This window comes from Condylura cristata, unplaced genomic scaffold, assembly GCF_000260355.1.
Source record: "Condylura cristata isolate star-nosed mole 26May11 unplaced genomic scaffold, ConCri1.0 scaffold00012, whole genome shotgun sequence".
Classification (NCBI taxonomy): domain Eukaryota; kingdom Metazoa; phylum Chordata; class Mammalia; order Eulipotyphla; family Talpidae; genus Condylura; species Condylura cristata.
In genome coordinates this window covers 22189394-22206327 of record NW_004567113.1, presented here as the reverse complement: position 1 = coordinate 22206327, position 16934 = coordinate 22189394, and positions in this window count along the sequence as shown.

The following is a 16934-nucleotide window of genomic DNA, read 5'->3' as shown; positions in this document are numbered from 1 at the left end:
TCATGGTTATATCATGGAGAAATAAATCAAAAAGTTAAATTATAACTACCACACCTCAAAGCTAATAGATTGTGTTATCAGGACATTATGTTGCGTGTGGAGAAAGCAAAGGTAGCTGATCTGGCTTGTATACAAACAAGTGACCTTGTTTGGGTTCAGTGTCTGTTTGAAGATTTTAAATAGTATCAGCAGTTGAGAGTTTATGACTTTACAAGTGTAAGTCACTTCTGTTACATGGTTTATTTTCAATGAGTGTCCAGATCAGTGGAAACTGAGAGAGGACCAGGTTGCCATCTGCTGACAGGATAATGGAAGAGCAAACTTTGGTGTTGCTGAGTTCAAATGACTTGGAATCATTGTTTAAGAGCTTGTTTTGCCTGGGTTTATACAAGCTTTCTTAATATTTAATTCATGTGCTATTCACTTGCTGAATTAAAGATGTAGAATTCAGTCTTTCATAGTATAGTCATAGGCTTTTGCAGCTTCTATGATATTAAATTGAGAGAATTTTATCATTCCCAAAAGGAGCCTTTACACTTTGACTGGATCCTTCTAACTTCTCTTTCTGTTCGATCCAAGAAAAAAAAATCTTGTTTTGTCTCTATAAATTTGTGTAATCTACACAATTTCTCTAAATGAAATAATGTAATCTATGTTCTTTAGGTTTGTGAATCTATTTGTTGTAGATCATATACAGTATTACAACCCAATGTTACCTCAAATAAATAAATAATAAAATAAGTAGGTAAATAAATAGATATCACTGGCTTTCAGATGAGTGTTATGTTTTATTTAGTAATTCTTTTTTTTTTAAAAGATTTATTTATTTATTCATATAGAACTGGGGTACAGGCCAGAGATGCAGAGGGTGAGAGGCTTCACGAGAGACAGAGTGGGGAGCAGAACAGGCAGATCAACAAAGTACACTGCTGAGGGGAGCAGCGGGTGGGTCAGGAGAGGTCTGCCTCGCCATGTGGTCACCTCCGGGGCAGGCAGGGATCGAACTCATGCGGAAGTGGCTTAAGCTTCTTAGTGCTGTGCCTTAACCCTCTGCACCACCAGGAGGGCCCCTATTTAGTAATTCTTAACACAGTTGCTTTTACATCAGCCTGTAGTCTTCAGTAAATATTTTATAAAGAGTAGATTCAATGTAGGGTAGGATTATTACAAGTAAAATAATTGAGTATTAAAAATGAAATAATGAATTATAAATGAAATAATTATAATCTTTTACTTAAGTTAACTTACTGGTCTTTGTTGTTAAGCTACAATACTACTTTATATATCCTAGATACAAGTCGTTTAATACTTTATTTGTTGGTTTCATTCACTCTGATAGTATCCTTTTAAGGTCCCAGATTTTTTAATTTGATGAACTCCAACTTACCTATTCTTGTCTCTTGGTGTGTTTTATTGTCATTTCTAAGAAAGTATTGCCTAACTGAAGTCACTAGATTGTACACGTATTTTCTCAAGGAATTTTCATCATTTCAGTTGGTACAGTTACAAATATTTTCCATTTTTTAGTTAACTTTAGGTTGTGGTAAAGCAAAATGTTCAGAATTGTTCTTGCACGTGGACATCCAGGTGCAACCTAGCACAATTTTCTGTAAAGACAAAGAGTACAAGATTTCTCTTTATACTCTTCTTGAATAAAAGAATCCATTATTCCTAAGACTGATTTATACATTCTCAGTATTTAATTGATTTATATATACTGACACTTTTTTTTTTCCACCAGTTATATTCACTGATATGAATTTGGTTTACAACATTGTCATTTTTAGGGGTCATAGATTCAACCATCTTCAAATTATGTTTTCACTATTCCCTCTCCCATAGCTCCAATAATCCTACACCACACTCTGCTGGACTCCCCACTTCTACATTCCCACCCCTCCAGATTTCATGCTGTCTCTGGTGCCCTTTGTGGGCCAAAACACTCTCCCAAGTAGTCGCTGCTCGTTTGGGGCTGCTGTGCCCTCACCTTCCCTTACCTGCTTGGCCTCACTCACAGGGGCAGGCAGGTCTCATTCTTTTTAATGAGCAATACATGGAAACTGTTATTAATTTTTTCGATAGCTTGTTTTTAGTGTGTAAGAACAACAGAATTTGGTATGCTGGTTTTGCCTTAGGCAACTTTATGAAATTCATTAATTTTTTTCCCTGTTTTTTCTGTGAATAAGATCATGCTATCTAAAACTAATGACAGATTTTCTATGATTAAGATCATGTTATTTAAAAATAATGACAAGGCCCTCCCTGGTGGCACAGAGGGTTAAAGCACAGTACTAAGAAGCTAAAGACACTTCCTTATGAGTTCGATTCCTGCCTGCCCCTTGGTGACCACATGGTGTGGCAGACCTCTCCTGACTCGCCCACTGCTCCCCTCAGCAGTGTGCTTTGGCAGTGTGCTTGCTTGGCTCCCCACTCTGTCTGGTGAATCTTCTCAATGCCGCTGCACCTCTGGCCTGCACTCCAGTTCTGTATGCATAAATAAATAAATCTTTAAAAAATATATAACGATAGATTTATTGCCCTCTTCCAACATTGGTGACTTTGCTTTTTTTTTTTTTTTTTTTTGCCTTATTGCTCTGGTATGACTTGCTATAACTTGATTGATGAAAGTGGCAAAAGAGAGCATTCTTTTATTGTTGTTAAAAAAAAAAGTCTTAGTTTTTCACATTGACAATTTACTGCCATAGACCTTAATTATCCTACTTTATTGAGAGCATTTAATCAAGTAGATGTTGAGCAATGTCAAGTAGTTTTTCTGAACCTAATAAGATGATCATATATATTTTTTAAATTTATTAGTTTATGCTTGCAGATCTGGGGTACAGGCCAGAGGTGCAGGATCGGTGAGAGGATTCACCAGAGACAGAGAGGGCAGCAAAACAGGCAGACAGAGGAAGTAGACAGTGGAGGGGCGGAGCAGTGGGGGAGACAGGAGAGGTCTGCCTTGCCTTGTGAGTCAGCTCCCTGGCCAGGGATGAACTGGTGACTAAATAGGCAGCTGCCAGCAGCTTCACAGTGCTGTACTTTAACCCTTTACACCACCAGGCCCAATCATGTGGTATTTATACATCCATTTGTTAATGTGTTGTAATATGTTACTTATTTGTAGATGTTGAGCCATCCTTCATCCCTGGACTAAGTCTGTTGGAACAAGATACTTTTATTTTTTTAAAAGATTTATTTACTTATGCATACAGAACTAGGGTACAGGACAGAGGTGCAGGGGCAGTGAGAGGATTCACCAGAGGCAGGGGGGAGAACAGGCAGAATGACGAAGTACACTGCTGAGGGGAGCAGCGGGCGGGTCAGGAGAGGTCTGCCACGCCATGTGGTCACCTCTGGGGCAGGCGGGGGATCGAACTCATGCTGAAGTGGCTTTAGCTTCTTAGTTCTGTGCTTTCACCTGCTGCGCCACCAGGGAGGGCCCGGATCAAGACACTTTTAATGTAATTTGGTGATATTTTCTTTTTGGGTATTTGCATCTTTTTTCATCAAAAATTTTCCCTGCCATTTTCTCTTTTTGTGGCATCATTATATGATTTTAGTTTCAGGGTCATCCTGGTCTCATGAAAAAAGTTTGAGTAGATCACTTTAATCCTATTTCTTTTTTTGCAATAATTCACCAGTGAAATCACCTACCCTGAACTTTGGATTTTGTGGAGGATTTGTTTGCTTATTCTGTCTTATTACTAATATCAGTAGATTAATTTTTATTATTTGATTATTCATTTTTGGCTGTAGTGTAGTTCTAGAACTTATTCATATTTTCTCAGTTTTCCTCTGATTGGCTGAACTATTCTAAGTAGTGACCCTTGCTCATTTGCACTTTAGTGCTCATGTCTCTTTCATTTCTGATATAAATTTAAGTCTTTTCTCTTACTGTCTTGGTGAGCCTCTCTAATGTACTGTCAGTTTTACTTTTTATAAAGAAACAGTATCAGGTCACAGAGATCTGAAATTGTCTCTAATGTCTATTGAATTCACTTCCTCTCTTAACTTTTGAAGTGTCCTGCCTTATAACTCACATTAAGTTCTCCTCTCCCCCCACTTTTCTAGTTACTTTAGGTGAAATTTAGGCTGTAATGTGAGATTGTTCCTTTTTTGTTGATTTGCCTTTACGTTCTTCTGAAGCTTGTTATCACTGCATCCCATATGTTTTCTTATGCTCTATTTTCTTTTTATGTGTTTCAAGATACAGTGATGCCTTGAATTGCCTTTGTCTTTGGACCAAATGGTCATTAGTAACATTTTCCATCTACTGTGGATTGTCCAGTTTTCCTTTGGTAAAGATCTCCAGTTTTGGCATAGATTTAAAAAACTAGCAACAACAGATATTGGAGATGACATAGTGAAAAGGAACTCTCCTACACTGCTGGTGGGAATGCAAACTGGTCCAACCACTATGGAAAGCTGTATGGAGGTACTCAGATACTAAAATTGGAGCTACCATATGACCCAGCAGTTCCAATCCTAGAAATCTACCCAAAGGACACAATGACATTAATCCAAAATAAAGCCTGTACTCCTATGTTTATTACAGCACTATTATATTGGGAACAATCCAAATGCCCAAAAATAGTTGATTGGATCAAGAGATGTGGTATATATACACAGTGGAATACTATTCAGTAATCAGAAAGGTAAATTAATGCCATTGCCAGCAACTTGCATGAAACTAGAAGGGATTATTTTCAGTGAAATAAGTCAAAAGGAAAAAGAAAAATATCAGATGGTTTCACATATAGGAGGAATATAGGGGAACCAAATAAGGAACCAGGGAAAAAATTTGCAATAAAACAACAAAACAAAACAAAAATAAACAACTATAAGTCAGAGATGTTCTGCTAGGAAGAGGGATCAAAGTAAGGGCAAGGAAATAATTGTGAAGTGAATAAACCCATGTAATTATTACTTTAATACTGAGTTAGGATATCACAAATTACCTGTCTTACTGTCCTTTCCTCAATGCTTAAGTCACTAGTTCCTTGTTAAATTAACTAATGGCTTATCTTTTTACACTGAAAATTGTTTATGTATATTGTAGTCATATGTACTTACTGATTTTATCTTTTTAATGTCAATTGTTGGTTAATTCCTTTTATTTTATCTTTCTCATAACACACACACACACACATTGAGCATGTAACAAGCAGATACCAAGAAGTGATTTTTCTGAGAAGATATATGTATGATTATGATTACTTTGTTGATTCTAAAATGGCTCATAGTTGATTTCCAAAATTTAGATTTATTTTTGTTATTTTTTCCTTTTAATGACTTCTAATTAAATCAAACCCTAAATCTAGAAATGCTAAACAACATACTTTACATACATATGACTCTCTAATTTACTGAGTCTTATTTTGTTAATTTGGGCATCATCTATCCCAATAGCCAACTGAATCTTTCTAAAAAAATATGTTGTCTATTGTTACTTTATAAGAAAAATGGCTGTATTTATACTTTGTTTTTCAAAACTATAAGATACTAATACATTATTCTGACATTTTTCCTGTCTATAGATTTATGTTTTGGGTTCTTGGCCATTTTTGTTTTTGTTATTTTTAAATTTATCAATACATATTATCAGTGACAATTAACATTTGAAAGATTGATTCATGTATCATTATGGAATATTAATCTTTATTTTAGTATTTCTTTGAGTACAAATAACCATACCATAGAATATTATTCAAAAATATGGGACTGCCATGTGAATCAAACTGAAATATTTTGTGGTAGGAGAAGGAAACCAATTGAAATTTACCAGTCATTTTAAATGATTGGATAGGATATTAATTCAGATGAGGATAACTCATATGTACAGAAAATAGAATAATAGTTGCATAAGAATAGAAGAATGGCCTTCCCCTGGTGGCGCAGTGGGTTAAAGCACAGCACAAAGAAGCTTAAGCCACTTCCACATGAGTTCGATCCCCGCCTGCCCCAGAGGAGATCCACATGGTGTGGCAGACCTCTCCTGACCCACCCGCTGCTCCCCTCAGCAGTGTACTTCATCAATCTACCTGTTCTGCTCCCCACTCTGTCTCTGGTGAATCCTCTCACCCTCTGCATCTCTGGCCTGTACCCCAGTTCTGTACGAATAAATAAATAAATCTTAAAAAAAAAAAAAAAGAATAGAAGAATGAGGACTGACTTTTAATGATAGAATATTTCCTTTGGGTGTGATGAAAATGTCTTATATTTGAATTAGACTGATGGCTTCATCCTTGAATATACAATATTTTTTGAAATTTACATGTAAGCTATTAAATTACATATGTATAAGTTGTACCTATTTATGAAATATGTTTTAAAATACTAAAAATTATTTTTTTTATCAAAAGGAGGTCTATACTTTCTAAAATTTTTGGTACTGACCTATAATATTTCATATTGTATTCAAGTTATTCATTCATTTCCCCCCTGTAGTTTCTATAATCTTTTAAAGTAGTGTATTTCCTACAGTTACCAATATAGTTTTTGCATTTGCTCATTTGAAAAATTGTTTTAGTAATATATCATCATTCTTCAAGCAGTGTCAAAATTAAACATTGAAATTAATGCCTGGTTGAAAACCAACAAACAAAAAAAAAACCAAATTGAATAGGTTAAAACATGTTAGTATGTTATTAGATACATAATTATGATAAAGAACTCATATTATTGACAAAGTAATGAGTTAACACTATGGAGAAAAATGCTGCTACTCATGATGGGTTATCAATAACTGTCTTCAATTCATTGAGTAAATCTGTGCTTGACATTTTTTGTAAGTCCAGTGCAACAGCTGCTCCCCTGGCCTTCACATGAGCAATGTTAGGCTGGTCCGCAAACAGGGAAATGCCCACCGTCGGGATGCCATGGTAGATCGCCTCAAAGATGCCATTAGTTCCACCATGGGTTATAAAGCCTTGGTTTTTGGATGACCTAAAATTGGGTGATTTTCAAGAAAATAATTGTAATTCTGAGGAATAAAATGAAATAGTGCATTATAAGGTACTGAAAGTGGCATTGATTTTTAAATAACGGTTACCTGTTTATTTATTACACATACCATTTACTAATAACTTTCTTATTTCAAGCAAGAAGTACTTAATATTATTCTTGCCCTACTACCATAACTTTTACCCTTTCTCCCTTTCTGCTCCCTTTTAACTTTAGAAACTTCACTTAGTAGAAACTGTCTACCAGTTTCGAAATACTCTGCCTTGTTACTGCCTACTAAGTAAGCCAGCATTTGTCCATTTGTCTGTGTCATTATGACTAGAGTTACTGGACATAATTATTTTGATCTTCTTCCATTCTGCAGTAAGTTCCAGCATTTGGTCTTTCCTTAGGTGTGATTACTGTCTCATGCTGTGGATATACCACTCTGTGTAATCCAATCTCATGTCAGGGGACTTCAGGGTATTTCCCTACGTTTTGTAAATGATCAGCAGTAAACTTTTTTTTTTAATTAATGGTTAATGTTCTTTAGATAGATGTCTAAGGGTTTGACGGCTGGGTTATTCAGTATTTCCACTGAATACTGGAATAGTAACTAATGTTCCTCCACCACTCTTGTTGAGGGTCCCATGGCGTCTGCAAGAACAAGATCAAATCTTGATTCTTGAAGATTTGTCATAAGTTTCTTCTTCTTGACTACATCTTTACAGAGATGTTGAACAGCATCAAAAATTTCCAAGTAATATCTTGTGATTTTGACATCTGTGTCCAAAAGAAGTCTTTAGGCAACTCATATGTCCAGTCACTCACCATTTGTTTGAACACGTCTTCAAACTCAGTTTTAGTGAGTGATGTAGGATAAGTCTCAAAAGTAATGGCAGAAGGTTTGCTGGCGTCAGTGAGAATGGAAGCTGAAGATGTCAGAACAATCACTTGGTGACCTCTCGCAACAAGTTCATCCAGGATCGTCTTCATGTTGATCCAGTGGCTGTATTCCGTGGGCCAAACCAGCACTTTCCCACAGCCCCTAGTGCTAAAGTAACAACCCAGCTGGAGCAGCAGAAAGCTGACATCACTTCACAGACATGTGGTGCTTCTTTTTAAGAAATGGTGGTGCTTCTTTTTTAAGAAATGGTTTTTCTTTTTGGCATGTGAAATGTGGTGCTTCTTTTTAAGAATGGTTTTTCTTTTTGGCATTGCTCAGAGTTATATACTGGAGTAATTGATCATAGAGTTAAAATATAACTGCTACATCTGAAGGTAAATATATTGACTTTAACAATTAGAACTTCATGTGACATGTGGAGAAACAAAGGTAGATGACCTTGTTTGTATAGAACTGGGTCCACTGTCTCGCTGAATATTATAAGTGCTATTTCCAGGTAAGATTCATGACCCTAAATGTGTAATCACCTATCTTACATAATCTATTTTAGAAGCATGCCAAGGACAGTGAAAAGTGGAGATGACCTTGTTTGCATCTACTGACAGGATAATTAAAGAGAAAACTCTTACCTGCTGAGTCTAAATGACTTGGAATCATTGTTTTAGAGATTGTTTTCTACAAGCTTTCTTAAGATTTAATTCATATTTATTCACTGCTTAATTTAAAATATAGAATTCAGTCTTTCATATAATACATTCATGGAATTTTGCAGCTTCTATGATATTATATTCAGAGAATTTTATCATTCCCTAAAGAAGCCTTTATACTTTGGCTGAATCCTCCTAATTTGTTTTTTTTGTTTGTTGGTTTTAGCCAGTAAATCTAGCTTTATCTCTATAAATTGGCTTAATCTGAACAATTGCTATAAGAGGAATCATGTAATTTATGTTCTTTTGACTTATGAACCTCTTTGCCTAGATCATATACAGTGTTGTAACCTAATGTTACCTGAAGTATAAGTAAATAAGTAATCAAACAAGCAAATAAATTATAGATGTCATTGAATTTCAGGACATTATTTTAGTTAGTTCTTCTAAGATAGTTGCTTTATTTATTCATCGATAAATATTTATAGAGAGGTGTAATGTAGGCTAGGGTTATTATAAATGAAATAATTGAGCAATAAAAATGAAATAATGAATTATTATAAATTAAACAACTATAATGACATAACCTTTTATTTATTTAAATTAACTTATTAGTCTTTATTATTAAGCTGTAATTCTGCTTTATTTATCCTAGAAGGAAGTCCCTTAATGTTTTTTCTTGTGGATTTGCTCACTTGTTTGATAAACTTTTTGAGGTACAAATTTTTTAATTTTGATGAGCTCCAGCTTCTCTATTTTTCCTCTATTGGGGTGCTTTATTGTCATTTCTAAGCAGTTTTTGCCTATCCAAAGTCACTGACTTACTCATACTTTCTTAAGTGAATTTTATCATTTCAGCTAGTACAGTTATATCTATATCCATTTTTAGTTAATTGTAGGTTGTGACGCAGCAAAGTTTTCAGAAGTGTTCTTGTATGTGGACATCTAGGTGTCTCATGGCACTATGTGCTGCAAAGACAATGCTTTTCTTACTGAATTGTCTTCACACTATTGTTGAATAAAGGAATCTATTGATCATAAGGCTGATTTCTAGACCCTCAAAAATATTTAATTTATATGTGTGTACTGACACCTTTTTTTCAGCAATGATATCCATTAATGTGAAGTTGGTTTACAGTATTGCATTGGTTTAGTGGTACAGGTGCAAGTATCTTCAAATGTATGTTTTCATACCATTCCTAGTACTATAGCTCCACTCTACTGGATTCTGTATTTCCCCATTTCCATCCTTCCAACTTCCCCTTCTGATTGTTTCAGTTTTGCAATCAGATGGCAAGAGTTTGTTATTGGCTGAGTTTTGTGTTATCCCTTGTTTTGTTTCTCTACGTTACACATAATAAATGAATCATCTGATCTTTGCCTTTCTTCTTCTAAATCTATCACTTAATTATTATTCTCACTACTTCCAGCCATATTGTCACAAATGGCAAAGGATCGCTTATTAAATTACTGATTCAAATTGCATTGCTTAAGAAAAAGTAGCTATGACATTACTTTAGAGATGTTTTGGGGGGTCTGTCTACAAAACAAATGTAACAGAAGGAAGTAGACACTCTCATAATCAAGTTAACATTTGTGAAGTAATAGGTGCATTAATCAATTTGGGGAAAAATCTCTTCACAATGTATGTGTAAATCAAATAGTCATGATGAGTATTTTAAAATTCTTGCAATTGTATATATCCATTATAGTCACTAAAGCTGAAAAGATCAAGACCAGGTTGAAGAGAAATTATACTTCATGCTCTGGAACTTATGAAATACTCTTACATAGTTAAATTTTGTATCTTACACAGTTAAATTTGGTAATAGGTTAAACCTTATATATGATCTTCATTTTATTTTACTATCAGTTGGAAAGTAGACAAGCAAGTTGTCCAAAAGGTGGTAAAATGATTTAGTAAATGATGATTGTTTTTTAATTACAGCTCAAATATAAATATCAATTGAAAACATTAAATTTGTTTTCCTTCATAGAGAATATCATCCTTTATGCCAAGAGATTTGGAGAAGGTGGCAAATATTATCTGGTATTGAATAAATATGCTGAATTAATGATCATTTCTTATATGCAGTGTGCATGTTCTCTGTGCCATTTATCAGACAACTTTCTGCAAGGGGTCTTTACCAAGATTTTGCACAGACTTGGAGCATGGCAAGAAAAACCTGTTTAGCAGGTACTCTAAAATGTCAAACCAGATTATCCAATGAGCAAACATTTAAGTTCTACAGTGACCACAGGTACATATTGGGTTTGGCTGCAAATATTGTTGGCTTACAATTTTTTGTTTTTCAGGAGTGATGTTTCTTATAATGTGGAAAACTGCTGAAATGCCTCAAAGAAAAAAAAGCAAAAGTCATTGTGCAAAGCTATCTTAGGCAGGGGTTTGTCAGGTTGCGGCAGAGTCCTCTAACAAATTCAAATTTTTGTAGAATGAGTGAGGAAACTCAAAATCCCAATAGGCTTGAATGAGCCACATTTTGGCTTTCCCCATGGTCTTGGCTAATGTAGTGGGTCTCCCTGAGGGAATAAAATAAGAAAATGAATGAAAATACTGTAATTTAAACTCTAGGTAAGTTTCTGAAAGGAGCTTAAGCTTAAGATGACATCGACCAAGATGTAAAACTTTCTTTTCTGTTAATACAAATATATGTACAATGTGCAATGTAGGATGAATATATATGATCACATATAATATCTCCAAATTTTATAACTGGATTCATGCATCTTAAGAGAGCACAGGGGATATCTGTTTTTCAGTACAGGTCTCATCCTTAGCCTGGAAGGGAATTCTTCTAACATTAATCTACAGTTCTTATTTCACATAACCATGAAATTTTTATGCACTTTCCTTTCATAATCCAGTCCTATTGCATGCACTATTTGGAGATCCTATAATTAAACTCAATTCTACACTGTGTACTTGAAGATAATGTTGGGCTACATAGGCTAAGGTTTCAGTCCTACAAATCTACCCCACCCAACAACCGCAAGCACCATTGTAATACCCAGGATATTAACCGTGCTTTGATTGTTTAAAGCTATGAGGTTCCCATAACCTCCTAAACATCAGGCCCTGTAGTTTCATGCTCAAGTTGTTTATTACATTTCTGATTGGCTGGTTATGAAACAGAAGTTTCCTTGAATTCCCTCCTCAAGTTTAATCAGTTTGCTAAAACTTCTTTTGGAATATATTTTGTTTTATTATTTTCTCCCTTCAGGTCTGTCTGTGCGTGCATATATTTGATAGGTGTCTTTTGAGTAACTTATAAATGGGTATTTTTTTAATGAATTAAGCAAATCTGTGTCTTTTTTTCTGAGAATTTAGCAATATTAACTTTTAAGCAAGTATTAATAGGCAAATACATTTTGCCATTTTTCATTTGTTTTCTAATTTTTCTTTCCCCCTTTCTCTGTAATTTGATTATTTTCTGTACTGATGTCTTAAATTCCTTTTTCTTTATCTTTTGTGTATCTAATACAGGAACATTGTAGTTTTAATTTCTCTTCCTTTGAATAGGCTATTTCACCTAGCAGTTGTCCTCAGAGTTCGTACAACATTGTGTGTGTATAACATTGTTGACTCATCAACCTTTGAAAAGTTGAATTCCCTTCACTTTTTGACTGTTGTGAATAGAGCTGCTGTGAGGATGAATGTGCTAAAACCTTAAGGTGATCTTCTTTGATTCAAGTCCCTTTTTGTACACCAAGAAGTGGAATTGGTGAGTTATATGGTAATTGTATTTTCAGTTTTGGAGGTACCTTCACTTGTTCTTAGTAGTATGAATAATTTGTTACTTGTGCACAGCAGTGAGGAGAACATGCTGTTGGAGAATATGGACCCAGAATCTTCATTTACACCATTATAATTGCTAATATTGATTCTGGAAAGAAGAATATGGCAACATGTTAACTCTTACATCCTTATTGTTTTTAGTCAACTAAATCACTCGTGTTTATTCTATGTTTTTTTTTTTTTTTTTTTTTTGGCTAGGGAATTGGTTTAATTGCCTCTGTGATATTTTATTTCCCTGAAAATGAGCACTAAGACAGAGTTAATTGGGTGTTCTGTAATCCTTTAACTCCTACCTTAAATTTGTCATAACTTCTCAAATACTACAAAACTAATTTTTTAATATTTGCTCATTAATAATTGCAAATATACAGAATGCCGGTGTAAGAATTTCCATTTTCTAGTATATAGTAGTAAGAGACTTGTGTGTAACCCAGAATGATATACACAAATTTATAATTTGAGTGTCTATAATACCTTTTTTTTTTAACTTTTACCTTGAATTCATATTGTTAAGTTGGTGTCTCATTAGAATGTATGGTGTTTAACTAGCTGTGAACAGCTTTCTTCATTAGCTTACTGGGTTCCTTTGGAAGCATTTTAATTATAGTGTAAGAGTTACAGGAAAATTTTTCCAATTGAGAACTGGTTATCTTCTTAAATAGTTCACTTCCAGTTGTTTAGATATCTATAGAAGTCATGTTTAACTGAACTGTGTGTCACATTTACTGAAAGTTTTTTTTAAATGTCACAATATAAAAAAAAAGTCACAATATGCTTCGAAATTAATGCCAGCAGTTAATCTGTTACAAAGTAGCCATGAAAAGACTCATTCAAAAAGCTATTGCGACACTATTTAAAGTCACAGATACGGAAATGGATCATCACATATGGAAACAACCTAAATGCTGCCATATGATGAATAATAAAGTTGTGTGTATGCACAATGGGATATTACTCAGGTATTTTAAAAAGATGAAATATGGAGGGAATTATGTATATGAAATAAATCAGAGAAAAACAGACAAATGCCTGAAGGATAGCACTCATTTGTGGCATATAATAAAACTAGAGAAACATTAGTAATAAAACTAGAGAAACATATTAATAAATATTACAAATGTCAATCCTTAAACTCTGACAAAGGAGGGAGGTTACCTGAAGGAAGAAGTGGGATGAAGCAGGTAAAGGGGATTTAATGATTCATGAAGCTTCATGGAGAATGGTGACCAGACATTTTCAGTGATTCTCAAGTGATATATGCAGCCATCAGCAGGACATACTGTACAACTGAGCCCTACAAAGTGTTGTAAGCCAGTAGTACATCAATTAAAGAAACAATAAAGATTATATATGACAACCCAACAGTTGATATTACAGTCAGTGGTGAAAAACTGAAAACTTTTCCTCTAATTCCACAAACTATTATTACCACTTTCACTCACATATTAAAGGAAGCCATAGACACAGCAATTAGGGAAGAAAAATGAATATAGCAAAGGATACATAGCAGATGGTAAGAACTAAAATGATCTCTATTGTCAGATGACATTGTTATAAAAAAAAAAGCCTCTAACTCAGGAAAAACAGTTTGAATTAATAAGAAAATTCAATAATATCCCAGGATGCAATGCCACTATGCAGAACTATGTGGACATTTATATATTCACAAGAAGCTTATCAGAAAGGGAAAAATCCTTGATAATACTCTTGGCAATGCTATTTTATAGAACACCAAATATAGAGGCAACAAATGCTGACATCACAAGTGGGAATCCTCAAAACAAAAGAGTTCCTTAACAACAATGGAAACCCTACTTTAAGTTAAAAGTCATGGGCCATCCCTCGTGGTGCAAAGGGTTATGACTCAGTATTGCAAGCTGGCTGCAGCTGCTTCAGTGTGAGTTTGATCCTGGGAGGTGGCCCTGGAGGTGACTCATAGGCCGCAGCAGATCTCTCCTGTCTCAACCGCTGTTCCCCTCAGCAGTGTACTTTGTCAATCTACCTGTTCTGCTCCCTACTCTGTTGTCTGGTGAAGCCTCTCACTGACCCTGCACCTCTGGCCTGTACCCCAGCTCTGTATAAATAAATAAATCTTAAAAAAAATTAAAAGGCAGCCATGTAAATGGCAGAATATATTTGCTAATTATGTGTATTACAAGGTTTTACTCTCCAAAATATATATTGAACAAGACAGCTCAGGTTCAGGAAATGTTAACAATTTGATTTAATAGCGGGCAGAGAAATTCAGTAGACATTTTTTCAAGCAAGGTTGGCAAATAATCAACAGATGTATGGAAAAGGGGCCATCATCTCTTTTTTTTTTATCATGAGGTAGATGCAAATGAAAATTGTGAAGATATTATCTCCCCATACCTGTTAGAATGCCTATCATCAGAAAGACAAGTTAGCAAGTGTGTAAAGATGAGGATAAAGGAAAACCCTTGTCTGGTGTGAAGGGAATGTATGTTGGTACAGTCTCTGTGGAAAACAATATGGACATTTCACCCAAATATGTAAAATTAGAACTACGATATGACCCAGGAATTCCAGTTCTGGAAATATATCCAAAGGAAGTTAAACCAGGATATCTCAAAGATATCTGTAACTCCATGTTTATTATAGTATTATTCACAATAGCTAAGATATTTAAATAACTTGTTTGCTATATAACTTGATGAAAAACGTGATACACACACCATAGACTATCATTTGCCTTAAGAGAGAAAGAACATTACAGCTGTGACAGTGTAGCTAGGTCTCAACTTAAAAAAGGAGGTAACATATATTCTCATGTAAATGTTGATCAAATTCATAGTTTAACAAAGGTATGCCACACAATTATAGACATTCTTTCATCTGCAAGGCAGATCCATGCAGAGACACACATACACAAATTCGTATTTGTGAAGTGATGGATATATTAAGCAACTTCACAAGGGAAATCTTTTCATAATGCCTATGTAAATCAAATAGTCATGATGAATACTTTAAAAGTCTTGCAATTTTATATATCCATTTTAACTCACTAAAGCTGGAAAGATAAAGTCGGGTTGAAGAGAAACTATACTTCAATCTCTGGAGCTTATGAAATATTTCTTACATAGCATAGTTAATATTTTGAATCTAAAGTTCAAGTAAACCTTGAATACTTTTTGTTTTAGAAGAATGTCAAAAATAGCCAAATGTAAGGGTGACTGGCATCTGCTGACAGAAGAATTAAAGACAGTTTAATATGATTAGGTCAGAATTTCCTGGATACCATTGTATAAGGTATTGTTTTGTTTGCTGTTATAAAAGATGGCTATGTTTAGTGGGATCACTAAACAAACTAACTAATAAATAAATGAAGGTTTCTTGACATATAATTTACATACTCTCCTCTTACTGAATTAAATAAGTTTAATTCAGTCTTTTACAGTGTTGTTGCATTATAATGCTACATCTATGACTATCAAATTAAGAACATTTTATTTTCTTCAAAAGAAATTTCACTCTGACTGTATTTTACTAGATTTTGTTTCTCACATGTTCTAGCCCACAAATAATGTAATTATGTTGCCTATAGATTTGCCTAATCTGACAGTTTCTGTAAGTGGATTCATGCATCTCTTGGATTCATGCGTCACAGCACAGGGGATATCTGTTTTGTAGTCCACATCACCTAAAAGCCTGGAAGGGAATTATTCTGATATTAATCCACATTCTTACTTTCATGTAACCCTGAAATTTTCATGGTGATTTCCACAGCTCGTACCCTATTGGACATCCCTTTAATAGTTCAGTTCTATTCCATGCACTATTTGGAGATCCTATAATAAACTCAATTCTATACTATTTACCTGAAATAAAGATTATGTTACACAGGCTTAAGTTTCAGTCCTGGAAATCAGTTTCACCCAACAACATCAAGTACCACTATTAAGCCCAGGATATTAACTGTGCTTTTGACTGTCTGTCTAAAGCTAGGAGGTTCCCATGACTTCCTAAACATCGGATCTTGCAGTCACCTGCTCAGTTATTCACTGATTTTCTGATTGGTTATAAATCAAGATGTTTCTGTACTTCCCCTCATTAGGTTCAATCAGTTCAATTCATTTTGGTTCCATTTGCATGGATTTTTTTTTTCCTGCTCCTTCACAATCTGCCTGTGTGTCCTTATATCTAATAAGAGTCTCTTAGGTAAACATATAAATGGGTCATTTAAAAAATCCATTTAGTCTGTTTTGTGATTTGAAAATTTTTTTTAAAAAGATTTATTTATTTTTTTCATACAGAAACTGGAGTACAGGCCAGAGGTGCAGGGGCGGTGAGAGGCTTCGCGCGAGACAGTGGGGAGCAGAACAGGCAGATCCACAATGTACACTGCTGAGGGGAACAGTGGACTGGTCAGGAGAGGTCTGCCGCGCCATGTGGTCACCTCTGGGGCAGGCGGGAATCAACTCATGAGGAAGTGGCTTTAGCTTCTTAGTGCTATGCTTCAACCCGCTGCACCACCAGGGAGGCCCCGATTTGAAAATGTGTTTTAAGATTTATTTTTACTTATTTATGCACACAAGAACTGGGGTGTAGGCCAGAGGTGGTGGTGGGGTGGGGGGTGCTTAGAGGATTCACTAGAGGC